Genomic DNA, 13,622 nt, shown 5'->3' with positions numbered 1-13,622 from the left:
TAATTTTTAATGCTTTATAAATGCTCAAATTTAGTGTATGTGTAGCATTCCACTAAGTGTGTCAAAAATAATTTATTTAGGGGGCACTGGGTGGCTCTGTCAGTTGGGTGTCCAACTTCAACTCAGGTCAAGATCTCACAGTTCGTGAGTTTCGAGCCTTGCATTGGGCTCTGTGCTGACAGCTCAGAGCCTGGAGCCTGATTCGGATTCTGTGTCTCCTCTGTCTCTGCTCCTTCTCTGCTCACACTCTCTCTGTCTCAAAAATAAGTAAATGTTAAAAAATTAAAAGAATAATTTAATTGATAATTTTCTTGAATTTTCAGATGTTTCTTATTTTCCTTTTTTATAGTAAGTTTCAAATAATATCCATGTACATACATTTAAAAAAATCTATGTTTGTTTGCTCCATTATTTTGTTAGGAAAAATTCCTAGAATTGGGATTTCTGAGTTAAAGGATATGCAAATTAAAAAAATTTGCATTTATTCATATTTGAGAGAGAGAGAGAGACAGAGAGTGAGGGGGAGAGGGACAGAGAGAGAGGGAGACAGAGAATCTGAAGCAGGCTCCAGGCTCTGAGCTGTCAGCACAGAGCCTGATGTGGGGCTCAAACTCATGAAGCATGAGATTATGACCTTAGCCTAAGTCAGATGCTCAACCAACTGAGCCACCCAGGTGCCCCAAAAGATATGCAAATTTTGGACTTGCTATTTATTGCCAATTTGTCTTATGAACTTTGATTTTTCAACTTGAAGAAATATTCATTTCTTAAAAAGGAGACTTTGACCCATTAATTGGGAGAATCTATCCTATAGAAATAACAGTGATTTTATGTAAACATATATATAAATATTTATGGGGCTTTACTTGGAGTTCCAAACCCAGTTCCAATGTGTGTGTGTGGGAGGGTTTCCACACACCAACGGGCTATTCTCTGGACACCAGCTGGGTGTCCTGCCATTCAGCTCAATTCTGACAGTGTCTACACAAATGCAGCATTAGATTCCACAGGTTAAGGGTTCAGTCCTACAAGACTTCCCTCTGCCCCCACCCACTTTAGATGCGAATTGCAAACGCAAGTTATTACCTATAATTCTGACTGACTGGCAATAAATCAGAGGTTCCCATGATACCCTCCTTCGGTTCAATTAATTTGCTAGAGCAGCTCACAGAACTTTGGAAAACATTTGATTTACTAGATTACTGGTGTATGATACAAGGATGCAACTCAAGAACAGCCAGAAGGAAGAGATTCATAGCTAGGCATGGTGTTCCCCAACCTGAAAGCTCTTTGAATCCAGTCTTTTTAGATTTTTATGGAGGCTTCATTTCACAGACACAAATGATTAAATCAGTGGCCATGGGTGATTGAACTCAACCTTCAGCCCCTCTCCCCTCCCCAGAGGTGGGGGAGGGAGGCCAGTGAAGTGGGACTGAAAGTTCCAATCTCTAATCACTTTGGCTGGCTCCCTTGTAGCCAGGTCTCATTCTTAGGAGGTATCCAAAAGTTACCTTATTAGCATAACAAAAGACACTTTAACAATCTCAATATGTAAGAAATTCCAAAGGTTGTAAGAGCAATGTGCCAGAAATAGGGACAAAGACCATATATATATGTCTTATTACAAATTACAATATCATAGGCTCATAGCAGCAAATAGCTGAAATCAATGTGAATGATCAAAAATAATAAAAAGATTGAATAAATGTGGATCATCCATGTTACATATTTGTCACCACTAAAAATATCTATATTGAGTATGTTGAGGTTCATGATACTGTTGAGAAGTACAAATTGCAGAGTCATGTGCATGGTAATGTAAAACCAAAAAGCAAAAAAATACACATATGTAATCACACTATATGTTTTATATGTATTTTATTTGTTTGAACATAGAACTAGTTCTGAAAGGGTATATTCAGATTTTTGAAACTGTATCTTAGGCACTGTATATGAATATATCTTTGTATCGTTTCACATGCTATAATGGAAACGTTTTACTTTTTTTTTTTTAAAGTTTTACTTTTGAATTAAAAAGTTAATAATAAAACTAAAGAAAAAAAAACTCATAACACTTACAAACTGCTCTAACTTTTCTGCAAACTGTTTTCCTAAACCAGAAAGGTTCCTGTAGTCCCCAGAGGAATTTCAGGGCTTTGAAGAGTGTGCCTTGAAGTCAGGACGACTTTTATAGTTAACTTAATTGGGATATTATTTTACACAAGGTAACAGCTAAACTATTGGGATTTCTTCAGTTATTGATGTTCTCAGAGGTAATCATTCTCAGAAAGGCTGTTGAAAATATAGTCAGTTCATATCCTGGCCTGGATCGTGTCAAACATCACTTTTTCAGAAGGAGGAATAGAGGTTGAAATGGCAAAAGTGTATCAATTTAGGAAATTGTTTTCAGAAATAATCTATAATTTTCAATAGATGAAAGGAAGGAACAAATTTTGTTGGTAGCTAAAAATGTAGAATCAAATAGGGTGGAAATAACAGGGTATAGCTAAATGTGTGCTCTTGGTAGCTCACTAGATTTCTAGAGATTTTGATTGGAAATTTTGCCTTTCTAATGGAGAGCAAGGGAAAAAAAACTTTGTATGTCTTAGGCATTTTATGGCCTGGTAACACTAGACAAAAATCATTTTAAAATTAGAAATTTTCGTAATTTAGGAAACCAAAGTAAAATAACTACTGTACTTTATTTAGAAAAGTAAAATTTGTTATTGGTCATGGATAAGATCTTGATAGTTGAAAGCCCCTGAACAGAGATGATGACACAGTAACTTAAATATAATAGGTGGTCATTTTATAAATGTGAACAAATGGTATTTTGAAAATATTGCAAATACTTCCTGGGAATCTGTGCTTATACTTGATGAGCCAATAAACAAAATATATTTGAATTAAGTTATATATGCTAATTGTAAATGCTAATCATAATGCGAGTTATAGGTAAGTTTGTCAAACATAATTAGATCAGGGGTCTGAACACTATAATGTTAATATTATTTTAAAAGGGGTATACTTTAGATACATGTATAGTGTCATCCAAAGCATCTGCTGAAATTATTCTATTCCTGTAAGAGTCTCGGAATTGAAACTTTACTATAATTTCAACATGTCAAGAATAAGTGTTAAAGAATAAGGCAGATTCTATTTTATATTTTCTAAAACTTTATAGGATTTTTTTTAACATTTTATTTAATGTCAATGAAATTGAATTTTGAAATGTAAATGACAAATTTGCATGATGGTTATTGGTGATCATCATATATTTCAGTATATGACTCCCTTGCTCCCATTGGTGAGGTCAGTGGGAGTGCCATATCACTCTGAAGCAGGCTTTTACCAGCTGTCCTTGTGCAGGTCTCAAAGTATAAATAAATATGGTTTTGCTATTGGTGAGGTGAGTGCATCAGTGTGTATAGCTAAGAGAGGTGCAGAGAGGTGCAGTTCCTACCTCCTTCTCATTTGGGGTCTGATATGGGCTGTGGCTTCTCTACAGAGTTTGGATTCTAAATCATTGTACCCACTTACTGTGAGAGTCCTGACTCCTATCTGCATATTTATTTCGTCAGTGTATATTTTATCAGCATGCACAGTTGAAGACATTCATTTATTCAAGTTTATGTAACTCAGCTAACTTAATTTGTTTCTGCTGCATTTGGGGTAATCTATCCCCAGGCCTTTCTGTGTTATCTTGAATAATTGAGAGCCTGCTGGTACACAGAGCCACATTGCTACAGAGCTGCTGCTAAGCTTCCAAGAGGCTCCCTTCACTTGAGCAAGATGGAAAGTGATTCCAGCTGGCTGGAAAAAAGATACATGAAGTCTGTAATAGACCCTTAGGAAGGAAATCTGTTTCCATCAAGACAGAAGAATGATTTATGTGTAAGAAATATAAACTAAAGACTCCTTTGAGTCATTGGAGTGTCTGTAATATTTTTCTAGCAGCATTTTTCCCCCTTTACTTCATCAGCTTTTTACTAGGAGACTTTCTAAATCTTAGTCTTCTCATTTATAAAATGCAGTGATAATACCTGCCTTCAATTCTACAATTTTTTGAAGATCAGTTAGGGGGATGTGAAGTTTCCTATAAATCATAAATGTATATGACACTGTAAGGCATTGTTTTCTTTCTTCATGTGTTTTCTTTCTTTGCATTTTTTAAAATTACTTGTCATAACTAATTGAACTATATAATGTTACTTAAAAGAATAACATATAACCAACCATGTTACATGGTTAGAGGACTTTTTTTTTAATTTATTTTCTCACAAACTTGAATTTGTATCCTTTTTATTTTTCTTGTGCAGAGAAAAATATCAGCCTGTCAATTACTCATGTCCAATCTCAAAATTATATTTCAGAATTAAGTAGGTGAGCCTTTGCAGAAGCTTGGGAGACATGAGGAATTACAGATGAATGCCAGCTCCTTCTGGGTGTGCGATTCCTAAAGAAAACGTTATGTTGCCTGATCTCAGTTAGTGGTGCCAGTGAGTGTAACTGGGTGCAGGGGTCCCTGAAGACTGGCCTGCAGACCCAGGGACAATGCTTTTTTTCTTCACCCATTTTCCACCAAGCCAGAGCCGTGTGACCTCTTGGTGCTGCAGTTTCTCAACGTGATTGTATTTCACTGCTCTCGTAAACACATCTTGTAAAGGAAACAAGGTTGTCTTTTAAACTTGTGCTCCTGCTAGACAAGAAAAATAAAACCCAGTCAGTCTCCTTTCAGGACCTTTTCATTTAATGAGAAGTCAAACCTTTTCATTTTTGTTAAGAATGCTTTTGTATCAAGTTCCCATTTTTCATGTAGAAATACAATATATTATGAAGAGAGGACTGATAGGCCATTTATACTTTTGCTATCTGTGATTCTGAAAGTTCTAACTAGCAGAATTGGTTAAATAGAGAATTCTAAAACCCGTAATTATGAGATGTTTATTAAATCCACTTAAAACAATTTTTTTTAAGGGGCACCTGGGTGGCTCAGTTGGTTAAGTGTCCCACATCGGCTCAGGTTCTGATCTCATGGTTTGTGAGTTCAGGCCCTGTGTCAGGCTCTGTGCTGGCAGCTCAGAGCCTAGAGCCTGCTTTGGAGTCTGTGTCTCCCTCTCTCTCTGCCCCTCCCCTGCTTGCCGAGTCTGTCACCCTCTCTCTATCTCTATTTTTGAGAGAGAGAGAGAATGCCAGGGGAGTAGGAGCAGAGAGAGAGGGGAGACAGAATCCTAAGCAGCTTTGCACTGTCCGCTCAGAGCCCGACATGGGGCTCAAACTCATGAACCATGAGATCATGACCCGAACCCAAACCAGGAATCGGATGCTTAACCAACTGAGCCACCCAGGCACCCCATATCAATTCCACTTTTTACTTTTATTTTTTTAATCTACTTTTTAAATGCACTTTGAAAAAAATTATACATGTGACATGTACCATTCATCTTTTGTATGTGAGAGTTGCAACTTTTGGTCTAATTACACTTCCCTATGTATTTTTTGCTTGGCTGTGTCAGTAAAAGATATTATTAAATATGGCTAGGATTTATTTTATTTTATATCTATAGGTAATTCGTCAGTTCAAAGATGATTGACATGAAGAGAATTTAGACCAGTTATTTTCATCTGATTTTCATATGATTTATAGCAAGAGAATATTTGTGCATTCTTTTAAGTCAGTGGTAAGCATGAGAAAAAAACCTACTTGCAGTTTTGCTTGTACATTGAATGTTTAGTTTTTTAATCAGAAATTAAGTTTAGTGCCAAGTGAAATAGGTTAGATTTCTCTAGACGTGCATTGTCCAATACAGTAGCCATTAGCCCTATGTGGCTCTTAAGCGTTTGAAATGAAGCCGGTGTGATTGAGATGTATAGGAAGTGTAAAATGTACACCAGAATGAATACAAAGAAAATATGTCAAGTATTTCACTAATTTAATGTTTTGTTAATCATTTTTATATTGATTGCATCTGGAAAGATTTTGGATATATTGATTAAGTAAGATATATTATTAAAATCCATTTCACCTTTTCTTTAGCTTTTTAGTGTGATTACGGGAACATTTGAAATTGCACATGAGACTCTCATTATGCTTCAGTTTATCAAGTTACCTTACCCCTGATTTTGAGAGCAGTTGAAAAAGGTTTGCGCTTTATGGAAGCATACGTTTTTGTTGTCTCACATCAGACATTGTGTTAGAATTACTTTAAGAGCTTGCTCATCTCTTAGAGGTTTCCTTTATAAAAAGGCGATCTTGAATTCACTTTGGGTCGGGGAGAATAAACAGGTAGCTTAGCTGTGTGTATAACGAAAGCTCTTCTTCTTAGGGATAGAGCACCGTCTTGTGGAATGTACTGAATACAGCAGTTTATGCAATGATCAGCTGGAAATTTTAAGATCTCGGAATAGGCAAATTGTTTATGTCAGACATTTGGAGAAGAAAACTGAAACTAACAGTAAAGATGTTCACTTCTCCGTAGCATGTGTTTTCATTACCAGAATATGAGACAGTGCAGTAAGAACATTTTGATTTGGTGTGCTTTTTAGAAAATAGAAAGGCCTCATTCAGGTCTTTGTATTATTTTTTTCCCTCAAATTTCTGAGGTTTTTGTGTTTCATTATAAAAGGAAGCAAGGTTCCATATTTTGCCCCTTTTTCTATGTAAAAGTTGAGTGTATTTAAATTATTTAATCCATACAAATAAGCTTCATTAGATACATGAGGAAGAAAAGGTATATCAACAGTCATATTACATTTTCTCAAGAATTGTTTTAGTTATTCTGGAGACAAGCATTTTAAAAAGGGAAACATTGTCTAAAGAACCTTGTTCATGTATTTTTTGTTATTTTTGTTTCTTCTTGATGTATTATATATACATACATGGATTAAGTATTCAAATCATACCTCTTTACCACTATATTTCATTTCAAAGTCTGCCAAAAATAACTGCCAAATCACTGAGCTCTTAATACTGAGAACAGAATAGACTTCTCGCGATTTAGAATTTCATTAATCAAGTCCATCAAAACAATTAAGGCCAATATCCAGCCAATCAGCTAAACAAAATTCTCCAAAGCATTTACTGCCTTTTCAGACTCACTTAAGAAAGAGTAGTTCTGAGAATAGTTATAAGAGAATGGATTAGTTGGATCTCCCTTTCTTGTGGAGACCCTGGCAGCCCATTTCTAAAATTGTATGGCTTTATACATATTACTTTCCTTGGAATCCAACAATCATATGAAAAACAATCCTGATTGGTTTTCATAACGTAATATAGATGCCAGGGCAGAACACATGAAACCAAGGAGCTAGCCAACCAAATCTGTCCTACGGAAGGAAACATGGTAAGATTGACCTGTTGACCTACTCCATTAGTAAAAGGCGCTACAATGTACCCATATTGACAGCAAAGAGCTAAAATAATTGTTTCATTCTTATGAAAACATGACTAGCCTATTGCTTATTAGTTAAAAAGCTTTCATGAGCTTCTGTGGGGACTTTTACATAACTATTTAATATTCCGTTGCATTACTATGATTTGTTAGATAAATAAATTCTGAACTGGATTAAAAAAGCCACTCAAACCCACTTTCCCAAAAAGTCGTTTTTTATAATTTACAGTATTAGTTTTAATGATAACGATTTTTTCAGTTCTCTTTAGCACTTCCAGAAATCTATGCTAGTTTCATGGCCTCCAGTAAAGGTTTCTGTTGCTGAGATGCTGAGAGATCTTGACCCAGTGTCCTCCTGGAGAGAGGACCATGTTTTTGTAGGGATGTATCCATTCAAGTGGAATCTTCCAAACAACCATCTTGGCCATCTCCCATGTTCTTGCTCCACTCCTGTTGTTTTAGTTTTCCTATCCCCCCCATTTATGAAAGTAAGGCAGTGTGCCAAAAAACACCTCATGGCTTAGCAGCAAACATGGTCACTTGAGAGCGGGGTGGCCACATGGCCTCTTTTGGTGTGAACAATTCAGCTTTGTGTGTATTTGTCCTAGTCAAGCCTGGCTCTGTAAGCACATTGTCTGAGATCAAGGTGCCCCACACCCAGGTAGGCTTGTTGTCAACACATGAGCTTCAAAGAGAACAGGATGCGACTTCCCTCCCTACTGTTCATTTGATCTTAATAGAGATTTAAGGGCGTCACCTATTTTCATTGAGGGGTTGAATGGCTGCATCTGCTGTTACTCTCTCCCAAAGCAGGAATCAGCGCTGCTCCTTGAGACAAAGCTAGAATCCATTACTTAATGGAGATTCCTAGGAGAAAAGGTTATTTCGTGTTTTGTAAATAGCTGTTCCTTAGAGAGGGCAATGATTAATGCAGGCTGAGCACAAAGAATATACTTTTCTTCCTGCTATTTCCTGCAGTGTACACAAAACCGATTTAAAACAAATTCTTGCAGGTTGTGATGATAGCATCATGAAAGATTAAACAGTGGGAGGGCAGAATTTGGTGGGAAATACAGGGGATTTTACAAGCAACTAAACCAAATATGTTCCTTAAAAAGGTGCAACCGGAGTCCTCTTTGGGTTTCATCTGTTTTGTGGCCATGCCTTTCAGCCAGTGCAAATGTGGGATCTTAGAATCTCAGAACAGGGGCCCCTTCTGTAGGAGAGACAAACACTCTGACTCCACCAGCTCTGATGTGCTGCTTCTCACTGCAAGGCCTGGAGGGCAGGAAGGGGCAGCAGAAGTTACACTCTGATTGAGGACTGTGGTAGCTCCAATACCCAGGAAAAGACCTATCTACTCAGAAACAGCAGTGATGAGAAGACAGTTCCATAGACTAGGTATGGAAGCAAAGTGGGTATGGAATTACAGATTAGATTGTATTCCTGGAGGTGAAACCATTTGTTTCTTTTGCAGCAAAGGTCATATCAGGTGTTACGGGTACCTTCCCTCTGCTCTACATTGCAGCCTATGTCTCTAAGATGGCCCCATGTGTCTTTGTATAGCTGGTATTTCAGAGATAGCCTGTATTTGGAGCCACCCTGTGGAAGGAGAGTAAAGCAAAAGAGATCCTATAGAATAATACAAGCACCTAGATCTAGCAGAAAAGTCAAGTTCAGGGGCGCCTGGGTGGCTCAGTCGGTTAAGCATCCGACTTTGGCTCAGGTCATGATCTCATGGCTTGTGGGTTCGAGCCCCAAGTTGGGCCCTATGCTAACAGCTCAGAGCCTAGAGACTGTTTTGGATTTTGTCTCTTTCTGCCCCTCCTTGCTCATTCTCTGTCTTTCTTGCTCTCTCTCTCTCTCAAAAAATAAATAAACATTAAAAAAATAAAAAAGAAAAATCAAGTTCAAATATTGGTTCTGCCACTTAATAGATGTGTAACCTTGGGGCCTGGGTGGCTCAGTCAGTTAGGTGTCTGACTCTTGGTTTTGGCTCAGGTCATGATCTCACAGTTTGTGGGTTCAAGCCCCATGTCAGGCTGTGCGCTAAGACTGTGGAGTCTGTTTGGGATTCTCTTTCTCTCCCTCTCTCTCTGCCCCTCTGCAGCTTGTGCATGGGCCCTCTCTCTCTCAACATAAATAAATAAACATGAAAACAAATAAAAAAAAGCATACTTAAAAAGATAAATGTGTAATCTTGAACAATTTACTTACTTTCTCTGAGCATCACCAGCTTCATATCTGCAAAGGGGACATAGTACTTACCTCATAGTTTTGAGGATTAAATGAAATATAATAATTTTACCTGGCATGTTGTAAATGCTCAATAAGTGTTAAGTTACTATTATGTATGAGACTCTATATAGTATGAATAATACTTTCTCATACCTTATTGATCAGATACGTCATCCATTAGCCCAACAAGTGTTTTATAAATGCAAGCTATACATTATTAGGAGTTTACATCATCAGTACAAATGAATGGCTACTACAGGAAAGTATCTCTAAACTCATATTCCATTGATAATAAATGGAGAGAAGGGAAGTGATACTTGCTGAGCTCTTACCGTGTATTTTTTTGTGCATAATCTTAGTTTATTATTATACGAACTTAATAAGATCAGTACTATTATGTTTTCTGTAATAATGAAGAAACCAAGGATGGAAGAATTTAAGTTGCCCAAGTTCATGTAGTGGCACTGGAATGGTTTTGTTTCAAAGCAGGATTTATGCCTTTTCTCCTTTCATTTTCTTAATAAACAACTTTTGGGGGGTATGCTATAATTACTTTTCTGAAATTGTGAAGATAGCAATACATAGATTCATTTACATTTCAATCTTGGAACAACAGGTAAATCTTTCACCTCCCAAGCAACCATTGGACTACGGCCATTGAGTAAGGGAGCATGAGGTTGGGGAAGGCAGCTCTCTTTAGAAAAGGATGAATCTTGGAAGGAGCTGAAAAGCTGTCTGCTAAAAACCTTCCCAGCAGCTTGGGAAATAAGTCCACCTGTCGTGAGGGGGAGGATCTGGGATATGTAGCCCAGCATCCATGACACCTTGTGTGATATGTAATTCAGAAAAAGGAGGAGAGTAACATTTAATGTAGGAATATAGATTAATTTTCAGTGTTCTGTTTTCAAAGCAGTTACAAAATAAACTGAAGCTTAAGTTTTGGTGTATTTCTTCCAAGTGCTAACAGTTCTCTCTGCCGCTTTTACACAAAGTTGACTGTTTCCACACTTTGGTCTGGACTCTAACATCACTTGACAATCTGAATAAATTTCACCTAACGTAGCGACAAACTCCTTTTCTCTTATAGAGAGAAATTTTTATGTATGTACGTACTGCCATTTTAGATGGGTTTAAGGTAAAAGTAGTGTCTTTCTTTTTCTGTACGTACGTACTGCCATTTTAGATGGGTTTAAGGTAAAAGTAATGTCTTTTTCTTTTTCATCAGATTTTAGGTCTAGAGATAAGAAATTTATCTAAGAGTTATTTTCTTTTTTTAAATTATGTTTATATATTTATTTTTTGAGGCAAGGAGAGGGAGACAGTGTGCATGCAAGCCAGGGAGGGGCAGAGAGAAAGGGAGAGAGGGAATTCCAAGCAGGCTCCATGCTGTAAGCTCAGAGCCCAATGTGGGGCTCGAACCCATTAACCGTGAGATCACGACCTGAGTCGAAACCAAGAGTCAGACACTCAACTGGTTGAACCACCCAGGCTCCTCTGACGGTTATTTCTTATGAATGCTATTAAAGAAGGCATTGATTCAATTCAGTTCAATTAGGCATCATGTTAATATGTATTTAAAAGGTATTTTAATTTTTTTTTTTAATCTAAAGAGGAGATCTGGGTGGGAAGACACTGCTTTATTTTTGTTACCCTTTTGTTGATTCCTTAAGGATTTCCTCAGAGAGATGATCGTGAACATTGCCTGTTCTTTTCAAGGACCATTCTCTCCCACATCTAATACCTTCTTACTTTACTGAGAGGTATGAGATAATCATTCTGTCATCTTTCCATTTGGTCTTCCATACTTTAAGATTTGTCTGTTTTTTTTTTTTTTTTATATGATCTTCCTTCTTTCCGTACCATTTGTTGAGTATTTGTTGAGTGTATACCATGTTATGTACTCTTCTAGGTGCTTGGAATAGGCTAGTGAATGAGACGCACAAATGTCCCTGCCCTCACTGAGTTTACAGAATAATTTGCATTTATATTCTTAATCTTATTTTTGTTCTTAAGCCCATCTCCTAGTGTTTTCTTTGGGAAATGCCTCTTGAACCTTTAAGCTTTCTATATGATTTTTTAAAAGTATACTCATAACTGCTTATTCAAATATAATTTTCTTGTAATCAGACGACCTGAAAACCATCATGCTCTCTTATTTTTTCCCTCCATTGTTTAAGAGTAGTCCACAGTTCGTGTCTCCCCTTCCTTAATTCCCCTTCATTCTTTAACCTCTTGTAATCCAGTGGCTTACCTTAAAAGTTTGTGGAAGTTTCCCTTGGGAAAATATACTCACATAATCATCTTCCTTTGCTTCCACGGCTACCATCCTACGCCAGTCTGGGACATTGCAGTTCTTTCCTACCTGGTCTCTTTGGCAATAATGACTTCAGTCTTTAAATCCACCTTGTAAGCTATTGGTCAAATATTTCTTGTGTTGGGAGGTCCCCAAGACCAACCCCAGGTTCGAGGATTCACCAGGAGGAGTCACAGACTTCAGCATATATAAGTACTCAATGTACATGATTATATTGAAAGTATACAAAGCAAAGTGAATAAAGGGAAAAGGCACATGGGGCAAAATCTTGGGGAAAGCAGGCACAGCCTTCCAGAATTTTTTTCCCAGTGTGAAGGCACAATAGGACACAATTCTTCTAGCAAGGAGTTGTGACAATATGTGTAAGATGTTGCCAACCAAGGCAGCACACTAGAGACTCAGTGACCAGAGTTTTTACTGGGGGATGGTTACACAGGCATCCTCTGCTTGGCACATATCCAAATTCCAGATTCCCAGAGGGAAAGCAGGTGTTTAACATAGGCCATACCGTGTATACAAAAAGTTTAGCTACCGTGAGATAGCCTCCTTAGTTATAGAATGGTGGGAACCCTTCCAAAGTCTAACTTCCCACGTGCCAGCCCAGGGCTGGCTTTGCAAACAGGCCTTTCTAAGGATAGGCATTCAGGCCTGCTACGATAACTTGTTTTGTTTTGTTTCATTTTGTTTTTTTTGTGCACTTCTCCTGAAGTATAGCTCTGATACTCATTCATTCATGAAATATTTATTGAACATCTACAATGCATTGGGCACTGTGTACTAGAGAGTACTAGAGATACAGTGGTGAATAAAATAGATAAAATCTGTCTTATGTTGCTTTTGTTCTAGAAAGGGAGATAGTTTTAAAAATGTTACATGGTAATCATGGCTATGAAAGAAAATAAAGCAGTTTGATGAGATAAAGAGCAATGGGATGGGGTGAACACTTTATTAGATGGGAAGGCCTAGCTGAAGAGATGAGATTTTAGTAGAGACTAAAAAGAGCATCCAGGCAAAGGCAACAGCAAGCGAAAGGTGTGGACGTGAAATGAGGTATATTTCAGAACCAGCGAGAAGATTAATATAGATGGGGTGGAATGTGGAAGGTAGAGAAGATAAGAAGAGTTTAGAGAAATAGGCAGAAACCAGATTATGTGGGCTGTCTTCAGAGGCCATGGTAGGAGTTTGAATTTCATTCTAAATATGATAGAAATTTCTCCAAGCATTTTGAGCGGGGAGTGACATAACCCAATTTATATTTAAGATGATCATAGTAGTTGCTGTGTCAGAAACTAGGGCAGAAGGGTAAGAGGGCAGGAGTGGAAGGTCAGAGGCAAATTCAGTGTTATTCTAGAAGTCTTAACATCATGGAGGCCTGAACTAAGGTGGGAGCCAGGGAGAGATGAGAAGATATTATGACACTTTAACTGCTTCAGAGTCTAATCGCTCAATGATCTGCAGTATGTAGTTCTGATACCTTACTCTGACCTTCGACACATTTTTGATCTTGAACACACCTTATTCCCACTAAAAATTTGTCAGAATTTTCTCTTATATATGTCATATTTAAGTCAGCCTAAAAAAAAAAATAAATAAAAAAAAATGTCAGCCTAACTCTTTGGCCATTACTTAAATATGATAGATTTTCTCATCTCCGTAATTTGTTTAATGCTTGTGTTTCC

The 13,622-nt window shown here is 37.4% G+C and overlaps 1 protein-coding gene and 1 long non-coding RNA gene across 4 annotated transcripts in view; one reads left to right on the top strand and one right to left on the bottom strand.

Moving 5' to 3' along the window:
• The window catches only part of TMEM117 (transmembrane protein 117), a 497,242-nt gene that overhangs the window by 38,657 nt on the left and 444,963 nt on the right, over window positions 1-13,622 (top strand). The window lies entirely within an intron of this gene.
• Window positions 4,247-13,622, bottom strand: part of LOC147579213 (uncharacterized) — a 62,867-nt gene continuing 53,491 nt past the window's right edge. The window contains exons 3-4 of the long non-coding RNA XR_015253664.1: window positions 8,149-8,258; window positions 4,247-4,699 (exon numbers count right to left, since the gene is read on the bottom strand). This is a non-coding gene — a long non-coding RNA (uncharacterized LOC147579213). The remainder of the gene's footprint in view (window positions 4,700-8,148; window positions 8,259-13,622) is intronic.

This window comes from Puma concolor, chromosome B4 (genome assembly GCF_028749965.1).
Source record: "Puma concolor isolate L17-30 chromosome B4, mPumCon1.1.hap2, whole genome shotgun sequence".
NCBI lineage: Eukaryota > Metazoa > Chordata > Mammalia > Carnivora > Felidae > Puma > Puma concolor.
Note: the sequence above shows the minus strand (reverse complement) of the source record. Positions and strands in the feature narration are given on the sequence as shown.